Source organism: Arachis ipaensis, chromosome B1 (genome assembly GCF_059453495.1).
Source record: "Arachis ipaensis isolate K30076 ecotype BB chromosome B1, ASM5945349v1, whole genome shotgun sequence".
Taxonomy (NCBI): domain Eukaryota; kingdom Viridiplantae; phylum Streptophyta; class Magnoliopsida; order Fabales; family Fabaceae; genus Arachis; species Arachis ipaensis.
In genome coordinates this window covers 38,806,779-38,819,259 of record NC_142436.1, presented here as the reverse complement: position 1 = coordinate 38,819,259, position 12,481 = coordinate 38,806,779, and positions in this window count along the sequence as shown.

The window sequence follows — 12,481 nt, the reverse complement described above, 5'->3', positions numbered from 1 at the left end:
GTGTGCTTAAGAACCCTGGACACCTCTAATTGGGGACTTTAGCAAAGCTGAGTCACAATCTGAAAAGGTTCACCCAATTATGTGTCTGTGGCATTTATGTATCCGGTGGTAATACTGGAAAACAAAGTGCTTAGGGCCACGGCCAAGACTCATAAAGAAGCTGTGTTCAAGAATCATCATACTGAACTAGGAGAATCAATAACACTATCTGAACTCTGAGTTCCTATAGATGCCAATCATTCTAAACTTCAATGGATAAAGTGAGATGCCAAAACTATTCAAGAGGCAAAAAGCTATAAGTCCCGCTCATATGATTAAAGCTCTGTTTCATTGATAGTTTGGAATTCATAGTATATTCTATTCTTTTTATCCTATTTTGATTTTCAGTTGCTTGGGGACAAGCAACAATTTAAGTTTGGTGTTGTGATGAGCGGATAATTTATACGCTTTTTGACATTGTTTTTAGTATGTTTTTAGTAGGATCTAGTTACTTTTAGGGATGTTTTTAATAGATTTTGTGTTAAATTCACATTTCTGGACTTTACTATGAGTTTTTGTGTTTTTCTGTGATTTCAGGTATTTTCTGGCTGAAATTGGGGGACTTGAGCAGAAATCAGATTCAGAGGTTGAAAAAGGACTGCTGATGCTGTTGGATTCTGACCTCCCTGCACTCAAAGTGGATTTTCTGGAGCTACAGAACTCAAAATGGCGCGCTTCTAATTGCGTTGGAAAGTAGACATCCAGGGCTTTCCAGCAATATATAATAGTCCATACTTTGGCCAAGAATTGACGACGTAAACTGGCGTTCAACGCCAGATTTCTACCCAAATCTGGCGTCCAGCGCCAGAAAAGGATCCAAAACCAGAGTTGAACGCCCAAACTGGCACAGAAACTGGTGTTCAACTCCACAAATAGCCTCTGCACGTGTAACACTCAAGCCCAAGCCCAAGCACGCACCAAGTGGGCCCCGGAAGTGGATTTGTACATCAATTACTTACTCATGTAAACCCTAGTAGCTAGTTTATTATAAATAGGACCTTTTACTAATCTTTTGATCATCTTAGGATCTTAGGATCATCTTGGAACGCATTGTTCTTAGACCATAGGGGCTGGCCACACGGCCATGCCTGGACTTTTCACTTATGTATTTTCAATAGTAGAGTTTCTACACCCCATAGATTAAGGTGTGGAGCTCTGCTGTTCCTCAAAGATTAATGCAAAGTACTTCTATTTTCTATTCAATTCTTCTTATTTTGCTTCTAAGATATCCATTCGCACCCAAGAACGTGATGAAGGTGATGATTATGTGTGACGCTCATCATCCTTCTCCCTTATGAACGCGTGCCTGACAAACACTTCCGTTCTACATGAATTAAGCTAGAATGAGTATCTCTTAGGTCTCCTAACCAGAATCTTCGTGGCGTAAGCTAGAATGATGGCGGCATTCAAGAGAATCCGGAAGGTCTAAACCTTGTCTGTGGTATTCCGAGTAGGATTCAATGATTGAATGACTGTGACGAGCTCCGAACTCGCGATTGCAGGGCGTTAGTGACAGACGCAAAAGGATAGTAAATCCTATTCCAGCATGATCAAGAACCGACAGATGAATAGCCGTGCTGTGACAGGGTGCGTGAGCAGATTATTCACTGAGAGGATAAGATGAAGCCATTGACAAAGGTGATGCCTCCAGACGATTAGCCGTGCCGTGACAGGGCATTGGATCATTTTCCCGAGAGATGACCGAAAGTAGCCATTGACAGTGGTGATGTATCACATAAAGCCAGCCATGGAACGGAGTAAGACTGATTGGATGAAGATAGCAGGAAAGCAGAGGTTCAGAGGAACGAAAAGCATCTCCATTCGCTTATCTGAAATTCCTGCCAATGAATCTACATAAGTATCTCTATCCCTTTTATTGTTTATTTTAATCTAATAAAGTATCATGTTTAAATCCGCCTGACTGAGATTTGCAAGGTGACCATAGCTTGCTTCAAGCCAACAATCTCTGTGGGATCGACCCTTACTCACGTAAGGTTTATTATTTGGACGACCCAGTACACTTTCTGGTTAGTTGAACGGAGTTGTGTTCACACATAGTAAAGAGCCATAATAATGATTCCATACAATAACAAAGAGTACTACATTAATGTGATCACAATTTCGTCCACCACCGCGCTTGCACAGCACGATGGTAAGGATCCTTATGTCATTGCCTATGCTTCTAAAACATTGGATAAGGCACATTCTAACTATACTACCAAGAAGAAAGAAGAGTTAGCCATTGTTTTTGCTTTGGATAAATTTCGGGCTTACTTTCTTGGTTTGAAAGTGGTAGTATATTCAGATCATTCAGCTTTAAAATTTCTTTTGGCAAAAAAGGAATCTAAACCTAGATTAATTCGTTGGATTTTACTTCTTCAATAATTTAATCTAGAGATCAGAGATAGAAGTGGGACACAAAATTTTGTAGCGAATCACTTAAGCTTCTTTGAGCACTTAAAACTTTATCCCACTCCTATTGATGATTCATTTCTATTAGATTCCCTGAAATCAATCTCTAAAAGCACACCTTGGTATGCTCCAATAGCCAACTACTTGGTAGCCCACACCTTCCCTCAGAGTTTTTCTAAGCATCAGAGGGATAAGGGATAAGCTGAAGAGCGAATCCAAATACTATATTTGGGATGATCCTTACTTGTGGAGGTGTGGTGCTGATTAAGTGGTCAGACGATGTGTATCAGAATCAGAATTCCAGTCCATACTAGAGGCTTGCCACTCATCTGAGAGTGGTGGTCATTTTGGGACACAGAGGACTACTAGAAAGATATTAGACTGCAGATTCTGGTGGCCGACTCTGTTTAGTGATGCCAGCTTGTTTTTCAACTCTTGTCATATATGCCAACGATTTGGAAACTCATCCAAGAGGGATGAGATGCCTCAACAACCTATGATATTCTGTGACATTTTTTACGTTTGGGGCATCGACTTCATGGGTCCGTTTGTGAACTCAAATGAATTTTCTCTATATCTTATTTGTAGTCGATTATGTTTCTATGTGGGTGGAATCAATTCCTACCCATAAAGATGATGCTAACATTGTTGCCTCTTTTGTGAGAGATCACCCTGTGTGTCGCTTTGGATCACCACGAGCAATCGTGATCGATCAAGGCACCCATTTTTGCAATAGGAGGCTAAAGACAATGCTGAGGAAGTGCGACATTATTCATAAGGTGACCACTTCCTACCATCCCTAAACCAATGGCCAAGCCGAGGTTTCCAACTGGGAGATTAAGCGAATTTCGGAGAAGATGGTAAAACTTCATAGGAAGGACTGTAGTTTTAGACTCGGAGACGCTTTGTGGGCTTATCGAACGGCCTATAAAACACTAATAGACATGAGTCCATTCCGGTTGGTCTACGAAAAAGTGTGTCACCTCCCGGTGGAGATTGAGCACAAGGCATATTGGATGGTGAAAGAGTGCAATTCGGGTTTAGGAAAGACCGAAGTTGAAAGGAAGTTGCAGCTGGAAGAATTGGAGTGTTTAAGGTTGGAAGCGGATGAGAACTCAAGACATTATAAGGAGAAAGTCAAAGCAGTACACGACCGGCATCTCAAGAGAAAAGAGTTTAGAGTTGGTGACTAAGTGCTACTATACAATTCAAGGCTGAGGTTGATGCCTGGAAAGTTGATGTCAAGATGGGAAGGCCCATATACGGTAGAGAACGTTGAGCCTTATGGTGTCATTCATGTGAGTCATCCCTCAAACCTTGCTTTCTCAAAGTGAACGGTCACCGGCTCAAGCTCTATCATGGTGTAAAGCACAAAAGCGACAAGGAGTTGGAGATCTTTCTTTTGAAGGATCCTCCCAAAGAAGAAAACTAAGCTTCATGACTGTCCAACTTAAGGACGTTAAAGAAAAGTGTTAGGTGGGAGACACCCCACCATGGTAAGATCTTCTAATTTTCCATATTTTTTTGTTGAATGTTTGCTTGAGAAATAGAGTTTTCTTTGTTTTAGCTCTTAAAGATTAGAAGTTAGTTGTAGCTTGTGTGTGGTAAAATTTTTGAAGTGTTGAGGATTGATGGTCCTGCGTACGCGACCATATTGCTGCATACGCATCTATGCTTTTTTGGACCATATCGCGTAAGGAAGACCAATCGCAATTTTAAACGAAGCTCTATCCCCAAGAGCTCATAAAAATCTACACATGAACGGGAGTTGGTGGCCATTGTATTTGCCGTCCAAAAGTGGTGTTATTACTTGTTGGGTTGTCATGTTTTTGTACTTATAGATCAGACGAGTTTGAAATTCCAACCTGACCAAAGACTTATGGACCCACCTTATTTGAAATAGACTATTAAATTGTTGGGCTTGGATTTTGAGATTCGGTACCGGCCAGGTCTTGAGAATAAGGCTGCAGATGGTATCATGACAAATGATAGCAAAGGCAGTCTCGATAGTGCATATGAATCTCCGGAAAATAGTGAATGAAGAGGTTGCTAAAGACCAAGAGCTACAAAAGATCGTTGTTGCCTTGCAACAGGGATTTGATGATTATCTAGGATATTCCTTGCATAAGGGTAGGCTTTTTTTTCTTATCAAGGAAGTGCAGTTTCAACTGCAAACTCTTCTCAAATCCCACTTTTGCTGGCTGAGTTTCATGACAGTGGGGTTAGAGGACATTCGGGCTTCTTCCATGCCTACAAGCATTTTGCGGTTAATCGGAGTGGCATGAGGCATAAGGCCAAGGATTATGTTGCTGGTTGCCTTACCTGCCAGCAGAACAAGTATACAGCGATGAAGCCAGCAAGGTTGTTGCAGCCCCTACCAGTCCCGGATAGAGTTTGGGAGCATGTCACAATGGTTTTCGCAAAGGCATGGACACTATCCTTGTGATGGTGGATTGTTTGACTACATACACTTACTTCATTCCCTTAGCGCATCCATTTTTAGCCAAGGATGTGGCACTAACTTTTATTAAGGAGGTGGTTAAGCTACATGGTTTTTCTAAATCAGTCATCTCTGATCGAGATTGAGTGCTCATGAGTAAGTTTTGGTCGGAGTTGTTCCACACCGCGGGCACAAAACTAAGTATAGCACGGTGTTCCATTCATAGATTGATGGTCAAACTGAAGTAGTGAATTGGTGCTTGGAGACTTATTTGAGGTGCTTTGTGTGGCTACCCGATGAAATGTATGGAGTGACTACCCTGGGTTGAGTTTTGACTTAATACCTCCTATAATGCCTCAGGCCAAACAACACTATTTCAAGCACTCTATGGCTTAATAAGGGATGCTGTTTGGCAGAGCTTAAGACGCACTTGATGCAGGCTTAGCAGCGTATGAAGCAGGCAGCTGATAAGCATCAAAGGGATGTGGAGTACAGGCTTGGCGTTCGGGTTTATTGAAAATGCAACCTTATCAGATGCGGATGCTAGCTTGGTGGGTTAATGAAAAGCTGAGTTCTCGCTATTATGGTCCATTTGAAGTGATTGAGAAGATAGGGTGGTGTCCTATAAACTAGAGTGGCCTTTGGGGTGCAGGCTTCACCCAGTCTTCCATGTTAGCAAGTTGAAGGGAAGGCCATTCCGCAGCAGCAGCAGGTTTAAACCCTACTTCCAGGGTTGGCTGAGGATAGTGAGCTGGTGATGAATCCTTCACAAATTTTGGCATCGTTGACCACTGAGGATGGTGCTTTAGAGTATTTGGTGCACTATGAAGGTCTCTCTTGTGAGGATAGCTAGGAGAGGGCAGTCATATTCCAAAAAACTTTTTGGGAGATTCACCTTGAGGAAAGGTGGTTGTCCGGGGGGGAGTATTGATAGAATGGCGTCTAGTAACAGGTTTGGGCTATTTCACAAGAGAAGAGGTAAATAGCAGTTTTAGCTTGGTCTAGCTGGCTGATTAGTTAGTTAAACTCTACTCCTAAGTACCTATAAATAGCTGGGTTGTAGTTAGCTTTGTTTCAACCGCATTCCTCTCTAAAATTGAAAGAAAAAATCAACTCAAGCCCTACCCACCCATTGACCCAGCCCCGCCGCCCGCAGCCCGCAGCTACGCCAACCACCGCAGCCACCTCAACCCTGCAGCCCCGTCACATGTACAAGCATCGCATGTTGAAGCTTGGCGCCGTCGCAGGAGCTTGAAGTCGTCTCCTCTGTTCGAGAGCGCTCTCTCTGTGTTCACCGTGCCTCCGTCACCGTCACCGTAACCGTCACTGTCAAGAACTTCTTCGTGCTTCCCTCGCTGCCTGACATCTCTGTTTGTTCTGTCTTCATCCATTAGCTGGAATCTTCCCTCGCTGCTGACATCTCTGTTCGTTCTGTTCGCACTTCAGGTAGGTCTTCTCTTTTTCTCCATTGTGTAGTATTCATTTATTTGTTTATTCTAGCCTGAGTTTTGCGCTGTTGATTCTTGTGATTACTGATTCTGAAATTTTTAAGTTGTTCATGATTTTTAGTTCTGAATATCTTATCTTCTGTGACTAGGAAGTAGGAATAATTTATTTTGGTTAATTACTTAATTTTGTTCATGATTTTTGTTAGGTGGATTTTGAATTTTGTTTGCTGTGACTTGGAATCATTTTGTAGTAATTATATTCCAAGGACTTGGGATAATCCCCTCTATTTGCTTGTGTTCTTCTGTTACTTGAGGTTATAGCCATTTTTTGCATTTGTTTTTGGTTAATTAATTCAAAATATCCAACATAACCCTTTAGAGAAATTGTCACTGGAGTTAATGTTGCATTCGGTCCTGCTGCATTTTGGCCTTCTTGAAAGTGATAACCCCCATGCGTAATTTCCTGAACAATTATAGGCTTCTGTCTTTCCCTCATTTTTTATTCACTGTATCTTTGATTATAGCCTCTGCTTCTCAAATGTCAATTCCTATTGTTTATTTATTATTCTTTTTTTATTTATATTGTCAAAATCTTGGGTTCTGCTGATTCTATTTTGAACTAAGATGCACAGGCATTAGTATATTGAATCTGATTTTATTGCCTAATACAGGAAGTTTGAAAAAATATGTTTTTAAATGTTAAGTTTGTTATTAAAACCTCCCTTTTTCATTAGTCACAAAAAAAAACAACCTCCCTTTTCATTCCTGAAACTTTTAATTGCTTTGATCTTTTCTTGTAGTTATAGTTATCTTTTTTTGGGTGACTTTACTGACTTGATTTTGTAATTTTGCTCTCTCCATTTACCCTGGAAGTTTCAACATCATTCTTAGAGAAAACACTAACACATACTCCTAAATACACAGAACACAGTGATATACCCTTTTTTTTTTCTTTTATGTAGTATGGCACAAAAAGGAGGACAATTTATTGCATTACTTCACAACCTATGTAATGTAAATTAACCTTTTAATAGGATCAATTTTAGAAAGAACATGCCAACTATTTTATATCTTTTTTAGAGTTATATCTTCTACTAGTTAGGCCCTCATGCTTTTTTGTATAGTTGGAGAAGGAATGGAATGATAGGCACTTGTTCTATGTCAAGATCAATAAACTAATTAGTCAAAGTCTTATCATATATTACCTTTTATTATGTTTATAGTTATAACATTGTTTGATTTGCATTTAGTTTATTAGCACGCACTAAGTGCAATTGTGCATTCTCCAAGTTATTACTAGATTTGTTTTGAAAAAATTGAAATAATATACACCAACAGTAAGTTCTTTTAACATATGCGTGCATAACATGAAGTTAATTCTTTTTTATTCTGGTACTAGTTATTGATGGCTCTTTTACAACTAAGATTCTTAGAACTAAATTGACTACTTTATTGTTCATCTCTATGTATTTGCATAATCTACTTTAACAAACTTGATGGATACTACTTAGTAATTGGAGAAAAACAACAATCTGAAAATATGTTGCAAGCAGAAGCATGTTCCAAGTAAGAATAAAAATGTCTGTTTAGGTCTTTAAGATACAAAGAAGCTAGTCAACCAAATGGGAAACATAAAAGTAAATACAATTGGATGGATTGTATTAAAATCTTTTAGTTCTTTAATAATAATCTTTTAGTTCTTTTAGTTATGCCTTCAATATATTTGGCATGCTTTGGGTCTTTTGGGGTTAAATTCCTGCCTACACTGTCTGTATTTTGTTTCCTGATTTTAGACTTTCGTGAATAAAATAGTGAATACCAGTTTTTTTTAATCATTAAATCTTAAAAAAGGAAAGACAAGAAAAAAAACCAAAACATAAATTAAAAATATAATTATTTCAAAACAAAATAGGACTATTTATCTTACCAATTAGATACTTGCTTTATGTCTTCATTTCCTCTTATACAAGTATAGACACCTTTGAAACATGATGTAATTGATGGATTAATTTCTCTACACTTATGGGAATCATTATATATTTTTATTAGTATTTTAAATTCAAAGGAAAGGATATAATCATGTAGATAAGTGAAGGTGTCACTTGTTTACTCAAATTATTACTCTAATCTAATGCAGAGATGGGTAAGATTGAAAAAAAAACTTGTATGGATGTGGATTATGCAGTTTATTTGCATATGGCTATGTATACTAAAAGTATAAATATGTAATGATTTTGTTTAATAAAACTCCGTTATGTATATATGTATAAATGATTTGGATCTGGATATGGACGAGCCTGATTGGAAATATGAGATTATAAAAATGTGTTATGTATGTTATTTAGAGGTGTAGAGATTCAACCCCAAAGGTGACCCTTTTTCTTTTTGAATGAAAATTTAACCTTTTCATTTAGAAAAAATTAGTGTGACTTTTCCACAGAATAGTATTTCTTTATTTGTCATGCTAGATCAGTTTATGTTTAACTTGTTTATAACTATTAGTAGTTTTTGGTTCCTTGTCTCTATTCATTTAGTTTTTGATCATTGATCACTTGAGTAGTCAAAGTGGATTTGCTTTTCTCTTTATATTAGATTTACAATTTATTTTTTTTCTTTTTTTTAATGGTTTCTATTGTATTAATAAGCTATTAGACCAACTTAATTAAATTTGGTTACTAAAATAACGAGTATTTTTTGCCACAAGGATTTTTTTTCTATTTTGTCAATTCATATATTATTTATATCAGATGATATTATGTCTCTTGTATGGAAAAATATATAGCTTGTCCTTCAAAATTGATACCTCTGGAAAACTTTGCTTTATAAGACTAATGACTAGGCTCATTAGTTATGGAAATTTGCTTATCTATTTAGAGTGAGGATCTCAACAAATACAGGACTTGAATTGATAGTTTCAATGTTTCACCTTGAAGAAATCTATTAGAATTTTTCACTCTAGGATGGATTTAAATCTTAACAAAGTGGAGGGTGCATTCAATTATCAATTGAAGGTATATGATTGTGTAGGTAGAATGGTGGGTTGTCCAATGTCATTCTAAGTCCAATTTTAATGTGGAATAGTAGAGAATTGGGGTGGATATCTAAATCCTTTCCTCCATTCAAAAGTTTTATCAAATTTGGGTCTTGCCATCTTTATACACCCAAACAGAACTTTTGAAAAACGAATGTAATGGTGGCATTTTGTCCTTATTGAGTATAAGTTGGTTTGGTAAATGAGAAAGTGATTTCTACCAGATTGAAGAAATCATACCGCCCATTTATTTTTATTTTATCCTTACTGATTATTTACATCTATATATTTTTCTTATGTGGTAATTTATCACTATATCTCAATTTAACCATGTTAGGCATATACTAAAATTAGCCACTAATATAAAATACACATTAAAATAATTATTACTTCTGCAATTAGGTTTTTGTTATATCTTTTTCTTTACTTTATGCCTTTTAATTTTGTTTTGAACTGAGTTAATTGGAGTTCAAATAGGTAATTAGAACAAGAGTAGCTTTAATTTTGATCAGAAACACCTTGGATGTTGTTGTCTTATTTTTCTGAACCTTTCATCTTGTTATAGTTGCTAATGTTGTGTTGTTGTTGGTGTTGTGTTTTATTTTTTAATTTATCTTCTTGCAATGTCCCTGTTTGCTGGTATTCTTCTGTTACACACCATGCCCTTTTCACTTTCACTTTCATATGGAAGAGGATCCTTACTGCTTTAGCTTTGGTGTATAATCTCCTAAAAGTATTTACTTAATCTGAATTATTTCTATTTTATTTAATTGTGCTGCTTACTTTCTAAGCTAATTTTCACTTTGCTCGTTTCCTTCGAAAGAAGTGAAATAGAAGTCATGAAGCAGAGAAGGCCTTAAAAAATTGTATAATATTAATTATGTATATCTATTGAATGATTATGAAGCAAATAAAAATAGGTAGCAGCCAGCCAGAAATAAAAAGAAGCTGAATGCTTTTCCTTGTGCATGCCCTCATGATTCCTGAACATTAGATTAAAATGCATCCAACTCAGTGTTGTCTTCCTTTATACGCCTCATAGTCTGGTCAGGTGCAAGTATTACTACCACATGTTTTCATTGTTACATACATTTCCTTCATTTTATCTTCAGTGAGAATGTCATTTCTACTTTGTACAGACCATGACAAATGAAATTCTAAAGTGATGAAATCATTGATCCAGATTTTAAAAAAAATTAATCTAAATATATGTTGTTCTGCTTAGGTCTTTAAGATACAAAGAAGCTAGTCAACCAAATGGGGGACATAAAAGTAAATACAATTGGATGGATTATATTAAAATCTTTTAGATCTTTAAAGGTGTTGCTGTATTTTATGTGAATTAGTGGTAACTTTTTCTAGTCTACATATCTGTGAAATGTTAATTGTGTGGTGATGTGTTTGTTTTTATAAATTGTAGGTGTATGTTGATTTTTGGGAGATGGAGCCGTCAGATAGCGATTTTTTTGGAACAGACTCTGATGTGGAGTTCCCAGGAGGAAATGATCTAGATTTTTTAGACGATGATTCAAAGGCTTATGAAGATAGACCTCAAGATAAGAGAATAGCAGACCTGTCACGAGAAGAAATCATGCAACTTCATTTTACAGATGAGGAAGCTGTTTATCGATTTTACAAGACTTATGCAATGATGCACGGTTTCGCTGTGAGGTTGGATGAAGTTAGACGCGATAGCGATGGTTGTGTAATTATGCGCCAAATTATTTGCAATCGGGCGGGCTCAAGAAAGGAAGAGGTTGAAAAAGACGAAAGAATCGGGGACCACCGACCCCTAACTTGAAGTTGTCGCCGGGCGAGAATTCGTGCAAGACTAAATAGAAAAATTCATAAATGGAAGGTTGTTTCGTTCTACGAAGAGCACTCTCATGGATTAGTTGATCCACTCGATGTTAGCATGATGCATGAGTATCGCACATTCAGTGTCTCGGATAAAGCTCAGGCAAAGAATTTGCACGACATAGGCATCATGACCTGTCACATCTTGGGATACTTGGCTGCTTAAAAAGGTGGATATGCAAACTTGTCATTCAACCAAAAAGATATGTACAACCTCATTACTCAACATAGGAAGGAAAAGGTGAAGGGTGGTGATGCAAATGCTGTAATAAGCTACATGAGAGGTGAAGCTGGGAATGATTTTTATTTCTTTGGCAAGTACACATTAAGTAATGAGAATCAATTGAAAAATTTTGTTTTAGGCTGATAGGACTAGCCATATTAATTATGGGTGCTTTGGGGATGTCTTGCAATTTGATTCGACTTACAATAGGAACGTCTACAATAAACCACTTGTGATATTTTCTGGTAGCAATCATAATGGCCAGACCGTCATATTTGGATGTGGTCTTCTTGTTAATGAGGATATTGGTTCATACAAGTGGCTCTTGGAAACTTTTTTGGAAGCAATGGGGAATAAACACCCTATGGCAGTTGTCACTGATGGAGATCTTTCAATGAGAGAAGATATTAAACAGGTCTTTCCTTATGCAACACATCGACTATGTGCATAGCACTTACATAGGAATGCATGCGAGAAGGTTAAGAACAGTGGATTTCTAAATGACTTCAAGAAATTGATTTATGCTAATGTGAGTGTTGAAGAGTTTCATGTCATGTGGTGAGACATGGTGGCGAGGTATAACTTATGAAGTAACTCTTGGGTCGACCAAACCTATGAGTTGAGGAATTTATGGGCTCTTGCATATTTGAGGGACCAATTTTTTAGGCGAATCGGGACAACATCCCAGTGTGAAGGGATTAACTCTCTAATAAAAGCATATGTGAGAAATAAAGATACCCTTCTTGAATTCATCAATAACATGGAGACCGATGTTAGCCATTACAGGAACAATGAAAGAGTTGTAGAGTTCAATAGTAAATATACTAATCCAGTACTTGTGACTTCTTTGCCGACACTTGAAGATTTTTCTACAAAGGCTTTCACTCGTAACATGTTCCGGGAGGTCAGGAAGGAAATTGAGGGTGCTTGTGCTATGAATACAGAGTTGGTAATTCAGGATGGTGGAAAACTATACTTTAAGTGTAACAGTTTTGGAGTGCCAAAGATTGATCATGTGGTTGAGTTTGACA